Source organism: Trachurus trachurus (assembly GCF_905171665.1).
Source record: "Trachurus trachurus genome assembly, chromosome: 6".
NCBI lineage: Eukaryota > Metazoa > Chordata > Actinopteri > Carangiformes > Carangidae > Trachurus > Trachurus trachurus.
The window spans coordinates 9,682,497-9,703,699 of record NC_139897.1 but is presented as its reverse complement, the minus strand read 5'-3'; the positions used below and the strand labels follow the sequence as shown (position 1 = coordinate 9,703,699).

At 42.4% G+C, this 21,203-nt stretch overlaps 1 protein-coding gene and 1 pseudogene across 3 annotated transcripts in view; both read left to right on the top strand.

Annotated features, from left to right (window-relative positions):
- The first annotated feature begins 1,263 nt into the window (after nt 1-1,263).
- Nucleotides 1,264-13,603, top strand: LOC310987304 (transcription intermediary factor 1-alpha-like; annotated as a pseudogene). Its single transcript, XR_014596478.1, has 18 exons — nt 1,264-1,540; nt 1,735-1,853; nt 2,133-2,280; nt 3,699-3,831; nt 4,134-4,250; nt 4,478-4,592; nt 4,813-4,959; nt 5,159-5,273; nt 6,140-6,516; nt 8,323-8,457; nt 8,547-8,652; nt 8,765-8,822; nt 8,967-9,099; nt 10,561-10,864; nt 11,053-11,188; nt 12,593-12,666; nt 13,113-13,271; nt 13,364-13,603. The product of XR_014596478.1 is annotated as a transcription intermediary factor 1-alpha-like (transcript).
- A 2,995-nt stretch (nt 13,604-16,598) lies between these two features.
- The window catches only part of fbln1 (fibulin 1), a 32,584-nt gene continuing 27,979 nt past the window's right edge, over nt 16,599-21,203 (top strand). The window contains exons 1-3 of one of the 2 annotated variants that reach the window (XM_083973104.1): nt 16,599-16,668; nt 17,052-17,201; nt 20,516-20,624. The gene's annotated coding sequence lies outside the window, so the exon portion shown is untranslated. Of the gene's footprint in view, nt 16,669-16,952; nt 17,202-20,515; nt 20,625-21,203 lie in introns of those variants that run through there. The other variant, XM_083973103.1, reaches the window with a different exon arrangement.

Genomic DNA, 21,203 nt, shown 5'->3' with positions numbered 1-21,203 from the left:
GGATGGGGGGAGAAGGGGGGGGCGGATGAGGGAGGGCAGCCTATTAGGGATGGGGTTTTCCCAGTCAACCTGTTGTGTCCTTTTTCTGTTACTTAATTTTGTTCTGTTATTTTGATAGTTGCTTTGACATAATGTTATTTGTTCTGTTTCTATCCTTGTACAGAATCCTTTGATATTTTGTAAAACACTTTGTGCTCAGTTCTTTATTTGATCAGCCATGGACTTCAACATATAATCACAAATGCACGTACTGTATAATAAATGTATGTGTATTATAAATGCTCAATGAAAAGACCTGAAAAAAAAAATCACAACCACATAGGCAGACTGTCATTGGTAGGCTATTAACTTGTTCTTGTTATTCCTACTGTTATTACAGCAGCTCAAAATCATTGAACGCGGTATTATTTAAGTTATTTCTAAAGACAAAGATTAATAAACTCATTGTTTATCACAGTTTATTGTTCATAATGATACTGTGACACTTAATGAAGTCACATCTTGTCAGCTGTAGGGTTGTAAAACGACATTATGTCATATTTGCATTAAACAGGTGTTAAATATAACCAATGGGCTGGTATCGTTCAACCGTTCAATAATCCTTTTCTAGAAGATGCCTCATTTCTTTTACACCATAGAGATGCTTTTAACAAAAATAACAGTCTGAGCACGTATTATAACGTTTCCTAAAGTGGAGTAGCCCATGAAACCACATGAAAAGTAACTACCTAACACAATACAGCTTGACTAATTAAAAACAGCAATTAAAAGTAATAATTGGTTAAAACGCATTAACTTTCAGAGTACCATAGAACCGTGAAGCGGTGACGGCGGGTTCATCCTCCATCACCCCCCAGCCAGCCGCTGCCTGCCTGCCTGCCTCTCCTATCAGAGCGCGCGCTGTTGTGACCCCACCCCTCTCGTGCCGCAACAAGCGCGTGCGGTGCAATTTGAAGCAACATCTGCGGCACGCGAGCGTGCGACACCCCTCGCGCGGAGGTATCGTATTTCATTTATTTTGTGCCACAGGTTAGCAGCTAACAGTCGATATAATTAAGGTTTATCAACAACATCCACAGCACAGCGCTGAAGTGAGTCAGAGAGGAGAGGGTGGGGGGCAGGTGCGAGGAGATGCTGTCTTCACCAAGGGTATAAGGAAGGAAGGAGGGAGGAGGGGGTGAGGGGCGCGCGGGCTGCTTACCTGTACGGGTGTATCTTGTTGTGTATACACAAAGAGATTTAGCCTTTGAGCCTTGAGCGGGAATGGACGGACGGACAGAGAAGCACGAGTCCGCCGACGCTCCTGTCATCATCGTTGAGAACGAAGCAGAGAGCATGCCGGTCCAAGAGGAAAAGTCCGCCGCTACCAGACACAATTACCTGGACACTTGCCCCTTTTGCCACCTCAACTTTCACAGTCGTGAGCCCAAACTTCTGCCGTGTCTGCACTCCTTTTGCAAGAAATGTTTACCTTCACCCTCCAGGAACCTGGCCCTGACAGAGGCGCCAAACTCCCTGGTTGACAGCGCGACCAAACCACGTGAGTCACTTTGTTTACAAACATATGGATAAAAGGGAGTCAGTGTGGATGCAGACAGAGAAGTGGCATTCCTGCTGTGTTTATGAGCACTTATATCACTCACATTGTGTGTATATTGTGTCATGTGACAGTTATTTCTCCTTAAAGCATAATAGATGTAAAACCAACCTGTCTGTGCTCCTGTGTGATTCCAGTGAATGTGATCCGCTGTCCGGTGTGCAGGCAGGAGTGTATGGAGGTGGATGTGGTGGAGAATGTCTTTGTGAAGGACTCAGCGGAGGCTCCCAGCAGCACAGTGGAGAGGACAGTCCAGGTTAGTGACAAAAGGCACTGCCATATGGGGGCAGCCTTGTTGCTGGTTTTTAGGATAATGGTTATGATATTCCTTCATTTCAGCTTGTGCACTGTTATTGAACTGAGGTTATCTCCACAGCCCTCCTCTTGGCTGCATATTACATACACACTTGAGGTGCTGACACTTAGATATTTGACAATCTTGCAGAAGTGATCTACTAATTCACTTCATCAAACAAAGTACCCATGGTTTTATCTCCTGCTGCGTGTCTCTGATGCTTGTCCCATCTGTCTCTAGCTCTGTATGACCTGTGATGACAACACGGAAGCTTCTGGGTTTTGCGTGGACTGTGTTGAGTACCTCTGTGTCACATGTGTGGAGGCGCATCAAAGGGTTAAGTTCACCAAAGACCACACTATCAGACAGAAGACAGAACTATCACAAGGTATTATACCATCTCCTATCTAAACCTTTTTTTGCCTGGTGTTTCCATGACAAAGACAAGAGCTATTACAGGATCAAGGTTGAGGACATAATAGTTTGCTCTGGGTTTATTGTAGATTTGTGGAACAGAGTTAAGAAGTGAAGGCAAAAGAAACAAAACCTCTTGCTCTTCATGTGGCCTAATGTCAAAAATTGAATCATATTCAAAATGATGCTGGCAATGATTAAATCTTACACTTTCTGCTATTACTATTATTTGAATTTAATTTGCTGGTTTATTATAACAACAAAACATTACCCTAAAAGAGTATTTGTAAATAAATCATAGAAATCTGCCATCTTAACCAGTTTTAGTTTTGTTGGCACCGTGAGCTAATTTCACACCTGAACACTCTTTCATGTGAGTTGGAATAGCTCATTAAACCAGGAACAGTTCCAACTGAATTACAACACTTACAGGAGATGTGAAGTTTCAAAAGAAATAAAGACCAAAGATAGTGGTTTCAAATATTATTAAAGCAGATATCAGCTTCACGGCCGTTTCGGCTAATGCTGCGTTCAAGGCAGGCTTTTGAAACCGTAAGTTACAGCTTCAAGTCACAACTACGACTTGGTAGCGTTCCAGGTAACCCGTAGCTCGTGTTTTTACCATCCTGTTGTCTGTGAAAGTTCCCTATAACGGCCACTCGTAACTTCCGACCCGTGAACTCGTACCAGATCGAACTGGTATGACTTCACAGGAAGGAAAAACACAAAGTACGAGTTTCTTTGAACGCACCATGAGTTAGCAGCCCCCGCCCTTGTCAGGCATCAATTGGTCCTCGTGCTACGTCACCACATTCACGCGCATCCCTTGGCTGCACACACAGCCCTTCATGCCGTTCTCTCTCCTCATTGGATAACACTTGTATCCCACAAGGAAAATTTTCTCCTCGGGTTACAGCAGAGCAGAGTGACGGAGAGACTCGTGTTTAGGCTGAAATACTTCATGTAAGTGATTGCTGACGGAAAATAGGACTATTTAGGACTTATATTAACAAAAACATTCCACTGATATCTGCTTTAAGAAAAACAGGGTTTTTTGTCATGTGCAAAAGAGGCAATCTTAAGAGGACCAGTTGGTCGAAACGTTGTGCGTAATAATAAAGAAATCTTTTGTGTTACCAGCAAGTGTGCAGGCATACCCTCTCCTTTCCTTTATTCAAATATTATTGACCCAAGTGGCCTGCAAGATTTTCTCAATTGTCTATACTGCCCATTCACTTATGCATATATTCCTTACAGTACCATGCTGCATTTAGTAAATAACAGACAGGCATTACTTTACCTATTAGAATTAAAATACCTACATAGACGAAGGCCAGCTGCCCAGGCAGTGGCCTAACAGGACCAGGTGATGAGGTGTCTGCTGTTTTCCAGAGGTCCATGGTGTGTCGGCTCTGAGGCCGATGTTCTGTGACGTCCACAAGCAGGAGCCGTTGAAGCTGTTCTGTGAGACCTGTGACCAGTTAACCTGTCGGGACTGCCAGCTTGTAAAGCACAAGGACCACAAGTACAGTCATGATCTAAAATATAATATAATGTTGTAATGTTCACAAACAGGTTTATATACCCACTGAGTTTTGTTTGACATTCCACCAAATATTTTTGTGCAGGACAGTGTGATTCAGATTTATATGGATATAACTACCGGTAAATATTCAGAGATGTTCTGATACCAAGGACATCAATGTCATGTTATCCTTATATTGATTTGAATCACAGTAGCACTGCAGAATACTAATATTATGTGACATTATGTATCTATTACATGATTTACAGACTCTGCCAAGTGACTTAATGTTCTTGTTGTAGCTACCAGTTCCTTGAAGATGCTTATAAGAACCACAAACAACACATGGAGAGTATGGCCCTTCAGCTGCAGGAGAAAAAGAAACAGATTGAAGAGGTGTCAAACTCCATAAACAACGGGTACGTATCCCCACATACCACAAGATTATACATGTCAGAAAACGCTAAATGTAAACGAAAGCTGGAGACAGAGTTTACTGTACAGAAGTGCTTGAAAGAGACATGTATGTGAAATAACTCTTGAACTATTCACCTCTGGTTAATAATGAGATGTGTCCAAAATGTGTTTGATAATGCATATGATATTGATAATATTGAGTATTTATTTACAGTTGTATGTTTTGTAGACTTTTTCAGGTTGATCAGAACCGCACGTCTGTTCACAATGAAATAAAGAAGTCTATATGCAGTTTGATTCTGGAGATAAACAAGAAGGGCAAAATGCTGGTTAATCAGCTCGAGGTATGAAAAATATCTTTCAGTATCTCAAGAATATAACAAAAAATGATAGGATTTATTTGATCAGTTTAAGCACATGATGTTGAGCCGTAACTTTCAGTGGTGTTGTTTCCAGAAGAACATTGCTCGCTCGCTCACTGCTCGACTGTCTCACCCTGAGGCCCAGAGCACATCCCCTCCAGCTGTTTAACACTGCAGATATTCACTTATTCATGTTTTCCAGGCTGTAACAAAGGATCATGAGAGCATCTTGCGAAAGCAACAGGAGGACATCGGCTATCTGTCCAGACACCTGGATCATGTCATCAACTTCACCAAGTGGGCCACTGCCAAGAACGGGGGCACGGCCCTCTTGTACTGTAAACGTCTGGTGAGGCCCGCCTGATCATTTATCCACTCAACAGTATCTCGTCATGGGCCTTTGTTTTCCCAGCTTGAAGCTCAGCTCAGCTCTTAGGGCCTGTTAAGAGTCTGGTCTGTGTTGCGCTTGATGAAGTGGGAACATATGCCTTTTGTAACACACAAGTGTCCTCGTCTCAGAATTATTAATAACATCCCTTCTGTTGCAGATTCTCTTTCAGATTGGAAACCTCCTGCGGGCAAAATGCAGTACCTCATTTATACCACAGAGCACTGTACGCTTCCAGTGTCGATCCTCTTACTGGGCCTCAAACATTGATCTGGGTAAGACATAAAATGTATTTATAACCTTTATTTAACCAGGTTTGTCCCATTAAGATCAAAGATCTGTTTTGCAAGAGAGACCTGGCCAAGAATGGCAGCACATATAGTTAAAAACAAACAGTTTCAACACATGGTCACACTAAACATAGACATAAAAGAATGGATTTACAATTTGATTTACAAAATCAGTTAAAAACATCTGCACTCATGAAGCCAGGATATAATGGGATTTATCATGGATTTAAATACATTCAGAGATACCAGATGTTGGAGTTTGAGCTCTGACTGCAAAGTATTCCATGTAGTTGGAGCAGAAAACCTAAAAGCTCTAGAAAACTCAATTTCTGTTCTGACCTTAGGAACAGTGGTCCATATGATGATGTGATATATTGATTATATTAGATATAAAATACTTTCAATACGTTTCCTATTGGTCAGGACAATTTTTTTGTTTTTCAGTTAGTTTTTTATTCCATGCCTTGGAGGCTCAGGGGTTTAACAGTGGCCCAGTGCCAGCATCTCATTTAAATCTGACAGTTGTGTACAAGTGATTGCTCTGTAAGACAATCAATTGTGACGAGTTGCTTTCTGATCTTGGATTTAAATCATTGTAAGTTAAATATCTTTATTTGTGTGTGTCAACACGTCACACTGAGCACACTTAATAATGGATAAAAAATATGATTAGTTGCAGCTCCACTTGACATGTTATTCCTCCCTTAATACTTTCCAAAACTTTTTTTTTGTATTATTGCTCAAACCTTCTCTCTCCCAGAGTTCTCTGGAGGAGTTTTGTTTATACTGTGCTTTTTTCATCCCTACTTGTTATGCTCATCTAGTCTGTGTATGTGTGTGTGTGTCCTCAGGCTCTTTGGTGGTGGAGAGTGTACCAGGCCACCAGCTGGTTGGTTTTCAGGGTATCCCTCATCAGCTGTCCCACCCTGGGCAAGGACCCTCAGGCTCACCCCACAGCTTTGCCATGGGAGCTCCTCATAACACTCTGGCTCAGCTCCAGATGCAGGTGGACAAGCTGAACCCGCAGGCTCACTGGCAGCCTCAGCCTCCACCTCCACCATGGACGTGGTACCAGAGTGTCCGACTGCAGCGAACCGTCCCGGTGCCGCCGCAGGGTGGCTCCCCCTCCCAGAGTATGCCCCCACAACCGGGCCGAAGATTCATGGTGCCTCCCTCCAACCACATCAGCCCGACCAGCACATTACCCAGCCCTGGGTTTACACCCCAGGTTAGTGTGTGTGTGGGGTTGTGTCTGTTTGACTGACAAGCTCTCTTAACAAGCACAGACAGCAGATGGCATTGTCCTAAATAGAGCTGACAGCCTTCACATCCTGGGCAATTTATGTCTTTCCTTGTCAAGATGGATTTTAGTCTTGGACAAGCTTATGACTCAAAACCATAAAATATAACAGCTAAATCTGCAGGAAAACAGCAGCCAACGTGTGACAGAGGACAAACCCAAGTTTCCACAAGAAAGGGGTGATACTATCTCGTCATTCCAGTTGTTTAGTCTAGTTCACAGGGTGTTTTGGTTCCAGCACTGAAGTATAGGCTCATTCGCAGGACAATACTGGCATGTGAAGTGCGTGTATAAGTTGTGTTGTACTGATGTGAACAGGCTGTTACAGCTGCATTGTGAACTCTGAAATGTCCCTCATGATATAGAAATATACCAGCAGCATTTGTGTATATTTGTAGTCCTGCTGTAGTTTTAAGATGCTTTTCTTTGTACTTCACCGTGGTACAATTAGCTTTAAGAAATTTAAGAAGAACTGGCAAGTCTATGATTGTAAACGAACAACATGTCCGCTTTTATTTTTGTCATTTTATTATGTCATAGTGCAGCTGTACGTGCAGATTAATTTGAAAAATGACCTCATAGTACTCGCGTAATCTTAATGAATAGAAAAGCTGACATGATGAGGCACATTCATTTCCACACTGTTGTGAAATAAATTAAAAGTAATGGTTCCCTGGAAAGTTTGCTAAAACTGACAAGTGCTTTTAGAAAGAGTAAGTGTGTAGCAGGACACTCCCAGGTTCAAATGAAATATCTATGAGTCAGTACACAACACTACGCAACACAAAGTTAGAGTTCGGGAACAAAACTTAATTTGTGGGTGTGGATTGATCAGATTTAAATAGAGAAGATAAAATCATAATAATAAGTGAAAAAACTTGTATTATGTATGTCACATGTACATGGGACAGCATTGGTCATTGTAACCAGTTGATTGAGAAAATAACTTTTTAAGTATAATTTGAAATGGTGTAATTGTTCCAGTGTAAGAACTGCTGTAAGTATTGTTCCTACATGATTTGGGTTTGTGTAGGCTATTGGAAGAAAAGGTTAAAGCTGCTACAGTACATAAAAAAAACTTCAGTCAGATTTGGCTGAACTTTTTGTTTATGGTACTGTTGAGGTTAAAGGTCCAGTGTGTAATAAGGCCAGGTTTATTGGCATAATCTGAATACTATCCATGAATATATTAGTATAAGTGTATAATCACTATAAAATAAAATTTGTTTGGTTTTCGTAGCCTTATAATTATTCTTTTATATATACATATAGCAAGGGTATTGCTTTAGAGAGTGTCGCCATCTTGCACCGCAGCCCCAACGGAAAATCCAGCACATTTCGCAAGTTTTGCGCATAAATAAACTAACGAAGAAGAAGGAGGAGGAAACAGCAGACATATGGTAAAATGGTTTAGATCTTCACCTCATCACTCCATGCTCCTGAAATACTCCCAGTCATCCCAGTAAACATGTTTTTTTTAACCTCGCCACCGTCACTTTCCAAATAAACAAACAAACAAAACTGTGAGTGTGTAAGCGCTGCAATCTAGAATCTGAACGCTAGATATCACGGTTTTACCCCCATTTTACACACGGGACCTTTAAGGTACTAAAAATGCAGCTTTTTCATCTCCACCTCCATCAGCTTATGTTTTTAGATGATGATAGGAATGTAACCTGGCAGCGATTGAAGCTTTTTTCTCCACCTTTCTGTGTCTCCCTCTTTCATCTGTAGCCTCTGCGGGGGATGGAAAACAGCCCCAACTACCAAGCCAAACCTATGGACATATTTTCCTCATCACCTCTGTACACTAATATTACGCCACTGCCCATAAATGGTGGTGTGAGTTCATCCCTATCACGGCAGACAGTAGGTGACTCTCTCTATTGATGCACCTGAACATTATTATTGCATTACCCCTGCTGTGTTGTGAATGACATGTACACTGCTGTGTTTAGATTGAGCCCACGTATCTGAGTAGGAGGAATGATGCATCTGGGCCAGTATATGTGCTGAAACCAAACTATCCCCAGAGTCTGCCACCTCCTATGTCACACAGAAGTGGTATGTCTGGATCATTTCATACATGTATGTATATGTATGGTATATATAAGTGGTGTGCACTATGTGTTGTGTTAACAAATGAATACACAAACAGATTGTCATTCCTCCCTAGTGCAGGGACAGCAGATTTCACCAGGGTATACTGCTGTATCCCAAGTGGAGAAACCAGGGTAAGAAGAACAGACATACACATACACACATACACAGATACTCTGAGGACTAGACTACTGCTGTCATATGACCTTAGTCCTTTGGTGCCACTGGTGTCTCCAGTGAATTTCACTGTTGTAATTGGCTCTCACTTTATTCCCAAGGACGGTTTCCTGGAAACCTCCAGAAACACAACAACCCAGCGGAGCGGTGGGCTCAGCTGTGAGGAGAAGACGAAGGTCATCACCAGGGCCCATCATTGTCATCAAAGATGAGCCAGAAGACGACAGTAGCTATGTAAGGAGACAAAAAATTACTTGTAGTTATTAGGATATGTCATTTTATATATCTGGTAGGTATTTCATCCAAAGTTTGTTAAAGGGATAGTTCAACATTTTGGCAAATTGGCCCATTGCCATAATCCCTATAGTTAGGCTAATGGGATTTCTTGGTTTCCCTCATCAAACTCATCAAATACACAATCCAACAAATCCACTCTGGTGGACAAGTTGTGACCTGCACATTCACCACGCTATGCGATAATAACGGAATGGAATATATTTTTTGGCTTTTTGCCTTTATTCGATAGTACACAGTAGAGATAGACAGGAAAGGGGGAGGCAGAGAGAGGGGGAATGACATGCAGGAAAGGGCTGCCGGGGCCGCCTGCGGTGAGGACTGTAGCCTCTACATGGGGCGGCCGCTTTACCCACTGCGCCACGCACCGCCCGAGACAGTTGTTTTTGATGCAAATGCAGAGACTGCTTGCCGAAAAACTGCCTCCGACGGGAACGTGCATCAGCGGTTTTGCATGAATTTACCTCGAAAACGAGTTTGATGAGGGAAACCAAGAAATCCCATGAGCCTCCGTAGCATAGCTCTGAGCAGCTCACGGCTCTGCTCCGCCGTTCTAAAAATAGCTTGCACACTGCACAGACAATTAAAGGTAACAAACCTACTCCTAAGACTATGTTGAACTATCCTTTTAACTGTACATACTGTGATACAGTATGTATGAAATGCACTAGTATGGCCTGCAGTGTATTGCAGCTTGGAATTATTTTCAGCCATTACACAGTCTGTTATCACAGAGTAATTAGGGAGATTTGGGAAAAGAATTTATTGCTGCAGTGAAGTTAGACGAGGCAAGAAACCCAAGCGGTTGGCGGACTGTAAACAAGCCAGCAGCTTTGCCAGATTACCTAAACCTCTCTCTTTGGAGGTAACAACAAAAGTGAGGTGATGTGAAATGCCAGTAACGACTTAAGTTACAGAAAAGCTATGCACTGCTGGCACAGTTATGGAAATTAGTGTAGGTAATCGTCAAACCAAGCGTTCAGTGTGTAAACGGTCATTTAAATAGACAGTTTTCATCATAATTTTACTCTCAGCCTTCTTTTTTTCTTTTCCAAATAAGGGTTGGCAACTTCAAGATTGTTTTAAACCCATATAGTCTCCCAAGTGCTGATGTTTCTTGCCCCATCTGTTTTCTTTTTAGTAGTGTTACCACATCCCCATAACTTTGCAGTCAACTTGGTTAGTGCAGAGCTATTCTTACCAACAGGAATGCTGGTCCAAACTACTAAAACTAAACCAAATATTTTCTTTTAAATTTCCGAAAAGGACTGTTCTGTTGACCTTTATAGCAAATTAGCCACATGAGAGCGCTGTGTATAACAAGGATTCAGCTCTGTGCAATGTGTTGTAAATGACTCAGTTTGGTTGCAGGATTTTTCAGATTTGTTTGTTGGATTTCAGGTACAAAGCAACCAGAGAGCCAGCCTCCCTGACAGCACAGGTGAACACCCACAGATCAACCACGGCGAAGGCGCGGACCACAAACCCAGCAGCCCTTCGAATCCTCGAGCAGACCATGGGATCAGCCTAAGATCCACTCGCAGGGAGGGGAAGAGCAGTCAGACCAAAACCCGGTGCGGCTGGGAGACTCTGATGAAGTCCTGTGTGCTGTGTGTCACAGCGGAGGAGAGCTGCTGTGCTGCGACAAGTGTCTCAAAGTTTATCACCTTACGTGCCATGTTCCATCTCTCCTCAACTCTCCCAGGCAAGTTTTAGCCACATTGAATTCATCTTGTTACTGTCCTCACATGAAAACTCCCATTACTTGTGTCTTTTTTCATCCTCGTGTTTATTTGAGAATCAATGAAATGTGTTTGTCTGTGTAATGAAGGTCAGACCCCTCATCTTCTAAAGCTGGATTTGACAAGTTTTTTTTTGCACTGTCTGTTTCAGCCGGGAGTGGTTTTGCTCTTTGTGCCGTGACCTGTTCCTGCCTGAGATGGAGTATGACTGTGACAGCAAAACTGAGGCCAAGACAGTGAAGAAGGAGCCCGACTCTGAGGGAGGATTTACTACTGTGGACAAACGAGTCAGTGCTTTTTTTTTTGTTACAATAACAACTGTGGAACTAGGAAATGGTTTTAATGCCACAAAGTTAAAATGAAAGCTCATCAGAATGTCGTTCATAGACTGTTCAGCTTTGATTTTACAGACCTCTTGGTTCATTTTGGTTCATCTATTTGCTGTATTATTATTATTTGCATAACAGAATATCAACACTTACAACAATTATAGTGGTGGTGAAAGTATTGTCATTATTAAAGGGATACTTCACCCAAAATTGATAATTCATCAATTTTCTACTCACTGTCATGCCAAGGAAGGGTTTGGAGAACTTTCAGAGTCATCAAAACGCTTTTGGAGTTCCAGGGGGGGTCCGGCTGGCAACAGATTTTCATATAAATCGTCCAAAACACACATAAATACCTCCATACTGCCCGTCCGTACTGACCCAAGTGTCCTGAAGCCTTTACATGAAAAACTTGTTTGGAAAAATTGTGTGAGAATGTGTGAATGTGTGGTATTTGCTGTGAGGTGTTCGTCGTTGTAAACCATTGGATGTACTGTACTGTATGATGTACTGTAAACACGGAAGAACATCTTACAGCAAATCTTGCGCATCTCGTGCAGCCACTGGAAAAAAGTGAAAGTGAACTCTATCCGTCGCCATATGAGAATCCGTTGCCAGCCGAACCCCCCCCAGGAACTCCAAAAGCGTTTTGAAAACTCGAAAGTTCTCCGAACCCTTCCTTGGCATGACGGTGAGTAGATGATTGGTGAATTATTGATTTGGGGTGAAGTATCCCTTTAAAATGGAAAAACGTTTTAGATATGTAGATAAGTTTGTAGTTTGATGCAGACAGTCATATTTTTCATATAAGAGTTTAAATTCTGTCCTTATGGAGTTTGTCATTTGGTGCATATGAGAGTTTATGAAGTGCCCTCCTCCCACTGCCTCACTGAATTTAACCTCACCCTTTGGTTGGCCTCACCCTTTCCTTGTTTTATTTTACAAATTTAAACATGAACACACCCAGCACAAAAACACACAGCTAGCATGCAACATCTAAAAGGAATGAGTGCAGTGTGATACTCATAGTTTTTTTTTGTATTTGCCATACAACATAAAGTAGAAGAATTACGAGCATCTGAAATAGTGTTAATAAATAGTGGTATAAGTTTTCCTTTTTCTAAAATAAAACAGTGTACTGTATATAAAGAGCAGCATGTAGCCTGATGCTATGTAGCAGTGATTTAGCAGCTAAAGACTGGTGTAAGGCCTGACATGAAGCAGATCACTGCCAGATTAATACTAACATGGTGTTCACTTCAGATTCAGATGATGATGCAGTAGACTGTAGATTGGACAACTGTGTTTGGTGTTCTCAGTCATCAGCTGACAGCAAGTCAAATGTGTTTTTTTCCACTGCAGAAGTGTGAGAGGCTGTTGCTGCACTTGTTTTGCAGTGACCTCAGTTCAAACTTTCGAGAGCCTCGTCCCCCGTGGTGAGTCTGGAAGCATGTGCGACTTGGAAAAGTTCACAGGATTAATGTCACATGAAGTTACCGTAACTGTAATGTTAATGATGTGTAATATGCAGTGTTTGTCAGTAAAAGTGTGTCTTTAACCAGATGCTGTAAATATACAGATACCTTTTGCTGTTACTGCACACACTGGGTCAAACTGAACAACTCTAGTCTATAAACTGCATACTGCAGTATATAAAACACCATATTGTGTGCAGCACATAACCACAGCACCCATTTTTGGTTTGCAGTGCCTCTGGTTATCATAAATATTCACATAACAAAACTGGGTATAAATCCATAACTTCTTGTGCGATACACTGACATGCAGTCTTTTAAATATAAGATGTTAATTATGATTTTATGTTAACATCCGCCCATGAACGTTCATTCTTCTATTATCTCCCCTTTTCTAAATACTGTAGGGATGTGCTAATAGCAGGTCGACTACAAAGGGGCCGATGAATCTTTCAGCTGTGAGAAAGCGACTGGAGGCTAAGCAGAGTCCGTACTACCAGAGCACTGCTGAGTTTGTATCAGATGTCAGGCTCATCTTTGGGAACTGTGCAGTCCTCAGTAGTGAGGTAAAGTTTTTGGTAAAAAAAAACCTCTCAGTATCCAGTTTTATCTAGCTCTAGACACCTGTTTGTAAACCTTTCCTCTGCTTGCATGTCAGACTGCCACAGATTCATCATGGCGGGCAGGAAGCCTCATGGTGCTGTTTGAGGATCACATGAGGATCGTCTTCTCTGACCAAACCTTCCCAGAAATCAAAACGGAGACGACGCCCGCTGCCCCGCCCTACTCTCGTCTCTCGTCTCTCGACAATATCCCCCAGCCTGCGAAGCGCCAGCGCACATGTTCAGATTCCCAGGATGCACCGAGCTGTCCCGGTGGAGGAGAGGGAGCGGTGTGAAGGCACATGGCTCGTTAGGGGATCAGATATTTGACAACATGGCAATCACCAGCTAATCTGTGGAGTGTAAAACTTTATTAGAACAATGATGACACAAATTCAGGTCACTGAAATGTTTTATATGTTTTATGACAAACTGACACACATTTTATACGTTCTGGATAAAACTGTGTTAGAGCCATAGACTGTATATAATAGGTTGCATTGTTTAATTGACATATCAACATCATAATTCATCAGGGCAGGACTTCATCTCTAGAAGTGTAAACAAAACATGCAGCACATTTAGGCATCCACACGAAGATAGAAGTCTGTTCATTTGTTATTTCCCCATCATGAGTGTAATTGTAGCATTGGAGCAGACACATCAGGTCTGCTGTGCTCTTCCTCTTTGGTTCTGCATGTGTAAATACAGCAGCGATCAGAGGAAGGATGATAACCATGGGCTTTGATGTCTGCGGTTTATCTCAAGTCAAGAATCAAAGCAGTCTGATAAGACCACAGATCGTCTAAGATGTTGTTAGTGTCACATAGGATATCCCCTGCTCTGATTTGTCTGGTTTGTGTTTGCTTCTTTGTTTTTAGAGATTTTAACGCTGTAAAGATAGAGTTTATGTGACATTTATGTACATATTATTTATTTTTATGTATTTTATTTTATTTTCTATTTATCAGATTCAACATCTGTATCGCTTATTATTGTGAAGGACTAAACACCTTGTATGTGTGAGGTTTATTCAGATAACCCAATTTCTTTATACACTCACACTCAGTGCTGTATTGTGAACTGTTTTCTCTCACAATATCCAACGCTAGAACATTTTGCCATGAACATACCTGCATACAAGTCAACTTGCAGGTGTTTACATCCTACAATAAAAATATGACAACTTAACTCTGTTGAGTTAAACATCCCTAACCCTCTAACTACAGAGTCCTTTAATATCCTACTCAGAAGTAGGGAAGTATTATTAGCCTCATTAAAACTTTACAATTAAGCAGGGCTACTTTCTCTTTAACAATAGCTGAACTGAGGAGCTGTGAATAAGGCCTTTGGCCCCTTGGTTTGCTTGGGTGTGTTAGTGGCTCTCTGCTGATTGACACGGATGTGGCAAGACAAGCTTTGCTGAGCTTCAAAGAGACTGTACCCCCCCCTCCCACAACAAGATTAACACTGTTTGAATGCGACCTCGGCCGGTCTAATTTCCTCCACCTATGAGCTGGGAGGTCATGCTCATGCTGCTGTTTCTTGTTAAAGCTTAAATGTAGATTGGAGGGGGTGAGGGTGAGGGTCGGTGGTTTTTAGAAATGTTTAGCAGGCTGGGTAAGTTGTGCTCTAACCGGCCAGCCCAGGTTAAAGCCTGGCACTAAGTCTGGCTTTCATTTGGGGCATTCCTCATCCTTATATGGCTTCAAGGAAACCTGTATCTCTTTTCTGCATTACACTAAGGCAAAGATAAGATACAGGACTGGTCTGCAGTAAAGAGGGTACTCTGTTGTTCTGCTAGAGAGGGGGTTGCCACATCCTAAGAAACTTATCTGTGCTGCTATGGTAACAATCTACTCTTAACTTCTCTGATTTCCATTCATTTTGTAAATGTGTTGATATAAAATTTATAAGGTTACCTAATCCATTATAAACTGTATCTTCTGGTGTTGTCAGGGTTATAGTGGAAATGGAAGTGCATATCTGTTCTGCTTTACCAGACAACAGAAGAGCGACAGACAAAAAAATAAAAGCAGATCGAATAAGATCTCTGCAAGCTCAATTTTACACACTTAAAGTGAATTTATTAGAGGAAATGGAATCAAGTATTGAAGAAGGCTGTTGTATTTTCTCAATGAGGTAGATAAATAACAGAATTCAAACTCTCCACTCCTGTTTACCCTCAAGCAGCTCTGCAATAGTGATACTGCGTCACATTGAGAAATAATGAGACAAGTGGCTGTCTGGAAGTCATACAAACACCATTCATCAGTGTGTAATTTAGTGTTTGTGGTAAATGTTATTTTTTGGCAAAACATGCAAAACACTAGACTATAGTCCGTTTGAAATATTTTTCGTCCTCTTGCCAGACTCCTCTTATAGGAAGGCTGCGGTGCACTGAGGAGCACGGAGATTGAGACACAACTCGTCACACACTACACTTTTACTGTGCAGTTACCCATTTATAACAGCCATAGACTTTGCGGGCTTCCCTGTATGCCTGCGGTGTCCCAATATCAAGTCCTCGGTGATGTTTCTAGACTGGCTAGACTGGTGGTGGAGACATATGGCTCTGATTAGAAGATCATTTAACCTCTCTCTGTCACCATGCCCAGAGTCAGTAGACTGATTGAATTCACAGAGAGCCTTAGTTGGTACAAAATGTTTATAATGCAGTCTAGCAATTATTTCTCCTTTTCTTGCCAACTCTGGTAGACTTGTGTGTGTGTGTGTGTGTGTGTGTGTGTGTGTGTGAGTGTGTGGCTTGTTTATACCCAGCTCCTTCTCACAGTTCATGATCACTTTGGCTGACAGTGAGCCCACATCTGTGGCAGAGTTACAGAAGCTTTAATTTATTCACTTTAAGGGTAAATGCCTCATTTTCTTTTGCACAGCTGTAAAGTTCTGCAGCTAAAGAGGAGAATACCTTCAGTAGTGGGTCTGCAGGGACCAGTAACACCACTGTGCAGATATTAGTGTGATTCAAACACAGGAGGTGGATTCAACAGGACAGAACCAGGTTCCAATTGTATCTGTCATCCCCTCGAGGTGCAACAAACCCAAACCTAGCAGTGAATGAGAGCAGTTATGCGCAGACAGGGTCGATATCCAAAAAGTTTTTTGAGGCTTACAGTCTGGACATAGCCACAACAGATTTTTAAAATACCTCCAAACCAGCTCCAGATGTTGAGTAATCAGTACAACCATTAGTCACAGACAGAAAAGTCGACTTTGCTATTGATGGGAAGACAATTTCCAAGTGCATGCAGACTCTGCGGCACAGTAGCCCAGAGACACTTGCAGCTCTACTGTTGGCTGTGCTCTGGTAGTGATGGCAGCTCCCTCTGGAGTATTTCAGGTCTTGTATTTTCTAATCAATGTCAGTCAAATAAAACATATTAGAAGAACGTTTTATAGTAGAAGCATCCCTGTCATAAGATAGAAGTAAATGACAAATACCAAACCAATATATTGATCAAAATATATTTTATTTGTAAAGTGAAAGTCCAGCCAATGGGATACAGAATGATAGCTTTCATTTGGACCTTATACAGGAAAAAGGCCGGTTTGATTAGTAATAAGTCGGTGTCTGTGGCCCCAGCCCGCCCCTCACTGTGCCATAATTAGACGCTCATTCCTCCAGTCACGCTGCAACTGCGACTCCCAGCTCCATCACATCCACCTCTCGGACTCAGTCTTCTCTTTTCTTAAGGAGCACTGCTGTTTTTTATATCCTCACAGGCTTCAGGGGGAATAAAGAAAAGAGCATCGGGAAGCTGAAAGCGCTCGGACACCTACTTTTTAAATCAGCGTTTGGGTTCAATCTGTCCTAATTCAATGGTCCGCGTGCAGTGCTGCTGTGCTCCCTGTTCGGAGTTCTCCTTGGCCAAGGTAAGTTACACTCTCTGAGGAACTGCTGCGTGACGACTTTTAATGAGGACAGGCCAAAGGAAGGCAAACTATGATCCGTGATACTGATTAGAAGATATTCTCTGACATTGATTTACAGTAAGGATCAAAGTGATAGTAGACAAAGAGACTGGAGACGGGATGACTTTGTCATAGGACTAGTTGGGACATGTGATGCAAGCTCAGGCTTACAAAGTTTGGTGCTTCAAAGTGTTGCCGGTCTGAAATGACGTAGTATGGAATAATATATACATTTAAAGTCACTGCCACCACACATGCTATTTGTTTGTTGTTCCTCACAACTTCCATAGCAGGTAGTGATATAAAGAGTGTAACTCTATGCACACAACCCACATACATTTTTATGTATCATGAAAATGTTGTATTCAAGTGTAACTGTTTTTCATTCATTACACTGAGTTGCAAAAGCCTTGACTCAACTTCATTTCCTTAGAAAAAGCGTCACATTAACTGAAGTGTGTTTAAAAATGCAGTTTCACAATAGAAAGCCTTCCTCACTGCCCTGGTTTCTGTACTTCCTGCCCTGCAGGCCAAAGGCCAAGTGCCTTGGTATGCTGGGTGCTGTGTCAGAATGACCAGCGTCCCACCAGGGCATGATGGTCTAGACAGACGGGTGTGATTTATAGTTTAGCGCCCACAGCAGGGTCATCAAGGCGTAGGATGAGGCATAATCCAAATGCTCATGGTCCCCTGGTCACACATGGGGCAATTTTCACAGTCGGCAGGGGGGTGGTGTCACAGGTCAGCCAGAGCTATCAGCTCAAGCAGTTACCAGTGTGTGTTACCTGATCAAAGAAGGGAGGGATAGATAGATAGATAGATAGATAGATAGATAGATAGATAGATAGATAGATAGATAGATAGATAGATAGATAGATAGATAGATAGATAGATAGATATTTGTGCAACAGCATTTTTTTATGACTTATAGTGACAGAAATCTCCATATAAATGTCTTGAGTGCAGCCCATGAGAGATGCACACTTCTGTTGTGACGCTGGCCAGCACTCTGTTTGGGCGGAGCTCCACCACTGGGCTCATTAAGCCTTGTTTACACGAGGCGTCTAGACGCAGGCAAGCCATGTGCTGCTCTGCCAAGACAGAATGGCCCTCACAACCAGCACGGCTATCCAAGATGAAATCAGCCCTCTGCAGACAGACAATGCATCACAGAGACACAGAGCTGTGGCAAGCTGCATCTAGACAGGATGACCGGCTGGGCTGGTTTTTGCCTCTTTTGATAAAACAGCACCACACTTTTTTTTTCTTTCTTTTTTTTTAAAGGCACTTCTGGTCTTTAAATTTAGGTTTGCAAAGCAGCAGACAGCGGTGGCGTTGGAATGACTCTGTGATGCTTAGTGGGTTTGAGTTAGTTATCAGCTGAGAGCTACTGTGGGGAGAAATCTCCGGAGAATGTGACCAACTATTCCTGTCATTTAAAATATACTTAACCATGCCCAGGAGAAACAGATTAAGGGGATTAATCATTTTGTGGAATCTGGTGAGGTGCTCCTTGGATACAGTTCCACTTTCAATGCGAGCAGGGTGTTTTGGCACGAGGAGGTCAATTACTGGTAATGGTCAAAAGAGAGAGAGAGAGAGAGAGAGAGAGAGAGAGAGAGAGCGCAAAAATACTTGGACAACTTATGCAGAGTTGGAAGAACTGCTCTATGAGGGTATTTGACACTTGCTCATTAACACCTTTATATGAGGCATTAATGGCATGCAGTGCAAATTCATATTATCACTTTTTTTTGCGAGAAAAATATTTTTGCTCCAGCTTCATTGGAGTGAGTCATCATGGAGTGGTCGTGCAGATAGAAGTCTTCAACATTCACAGACACAGAGGGAGAGAGAGAGAGAGAGAGAGAGACTCCAGGAGGACCTACTTGGTAGGCCCATGTGAAAAGCTTTTAAAATGCCATCCCATTTCATCCAGCTGCTACAAGGTTTATTGGCCAGAGGGTTCTGGGATGTGCCAGACTTCCAGAAGTCAGTAGTGAGTCAGCTAATGTGGCTGCCGAGTAATAAATCCTCTGTCCATATTCCTTACATGCTGCCAGGTTAATCATCCTTCTTGTAGTAGCAATAGTCACAATGTTTGAATCATGCTTTGATTTCCTGCAGCCTTTCGCTCTCTCCGGTCACCCTGCTCATATTTTAGTCTGAACTGTCGAGCTGGGTTTGAAGAAACCTGCAAACTATTCTGAGAAGTTTCATTATAGTCCTCATAGTGTTGTTATGAGGTTTATCAATGCAGAAAACTGTTGTCTATTCCCACTTGTTCCCCATCTTTTGATTTAAGGGTTATAATAAAATTCCTCTTGGCCCTTTGGGAGAAAGCAGCGAGTCTGTAAAATTGAGGACTGCTATTCCAGACACTTGTCCTCCCTACCTAATCTTACTCACTATCTGAAGCCGCGCGCTCCTGCCAGACTTGCTGTGTCTCATGCAGATGGATTTCTTCATTGCATTTCACAATCACTATCCCAATAATTCAAAACACCCACTCACTAACCAGCAACAACTCCTATTCTATTACGGTGGATCAATAAAATTTATTTCTCGGTGAGTTTGTTTTCTCTCCTTTTTTCTCTCGGGGGACTTTTTTTGTTAATAACAGTTTGGCGCACTGATGCTGGTTTCAGCCGAAGGCAAAAAAAAAAAGTCCAAAGGGTTGATCTGCCAAAGCTATTTCACGTTTGGCAGATCACATAAACCACAGGCGAATGAATGTATTTGATATGATTGCGTCGCCTGATTGTTTACAGAGTCGGGGCATTCCACGCTCTCTAATCCACACGAATAAACAGCCAGATTACCACAGAGTTGGTTGTCCTCCAGTTTTAAAAAAAAAGCCCCTCTTGTGTCTGCAACAACATATTCATCATTCATTGTCTTTGGCACAAAACAGATCCTGCAGCCAGTTCGAATTGCCAAACAGATTTAGATTTTATGTTGTTGTTTTTTTTTCATTTGGAAGCTACTTGGCTTCGAAGACACTGCGAGATTGTCTTTTGTTTGGGTTAGATATGCAGATTTGGTCGTTGTCATTCACTTAATTAGCAAAAACTGTGTATCAGTCAGTAACATTTAATATCATAAGATGTAGCATGTCTACTATGGAGAGTGTGCAATCCTCCTCCTGTGTATGCATGCAGGTGTGTTGCCTGCAGTGGGGAATCCTGACTAATGGTGATAATGTCAGATGATGCTAGAGAGCCTCCTGGTCACACATGCAAATACTTACTAAGCGATGTTTCTAATGTCGGCAGGAACAGAGCCGATCTCGATAGAGGACTGCTGTAAGGATGGACAGAAGCGCGGCAACGATAACGAGGACTGTTCCTCCCTCCCTCTCATATCAGAGTCGACCACATGCAGGTAAGCAGGTAGCGCTTCTATAGTATGTGCTGCTTTGCCCATACTAATCACAGATCTATACGTGCCACACGGCGCAGAGGGCTCTGTTGCCCGGGGCTGCCTCTTGTTTACAAGTCATTAGCTGCTGCACCCTTTTATCACAATCATGCATTTTCTTCATCTGCACCACAGAAGCTCCTGCAGTATTGGACCAGAGGGATTTGGCCTGTACCATGTATGGAGGGGGAAATGTCTGCGGGCTCTTAATATGAGATTGCTTTACCTTACTCCCATAAATCTCCAGGCACATTATTCACTTCACGTGAGAGCGGGAAACACTAATAGTGATGGGATAATAACGGGCCTGCTGGTAACCCTAGAAGGTGTGCTGCCACAGGTTCAGGGCCCATAAGCCAGGGAGATCTGCTGCTGTGAACACTGATGGCAAACACATTTACCATGGCCACCCTAAGTGATCCCAAATTTGTCTAAATTATAGTGTGAGGGGTAGAGAGGAAAAGGGCAGAGGTTTGTGGGGGAGCACGGTGTATTTGGGGGGTGGAAAAGGATGAGGGGGGTCAGAAGAGGGGGCTGTTTCAA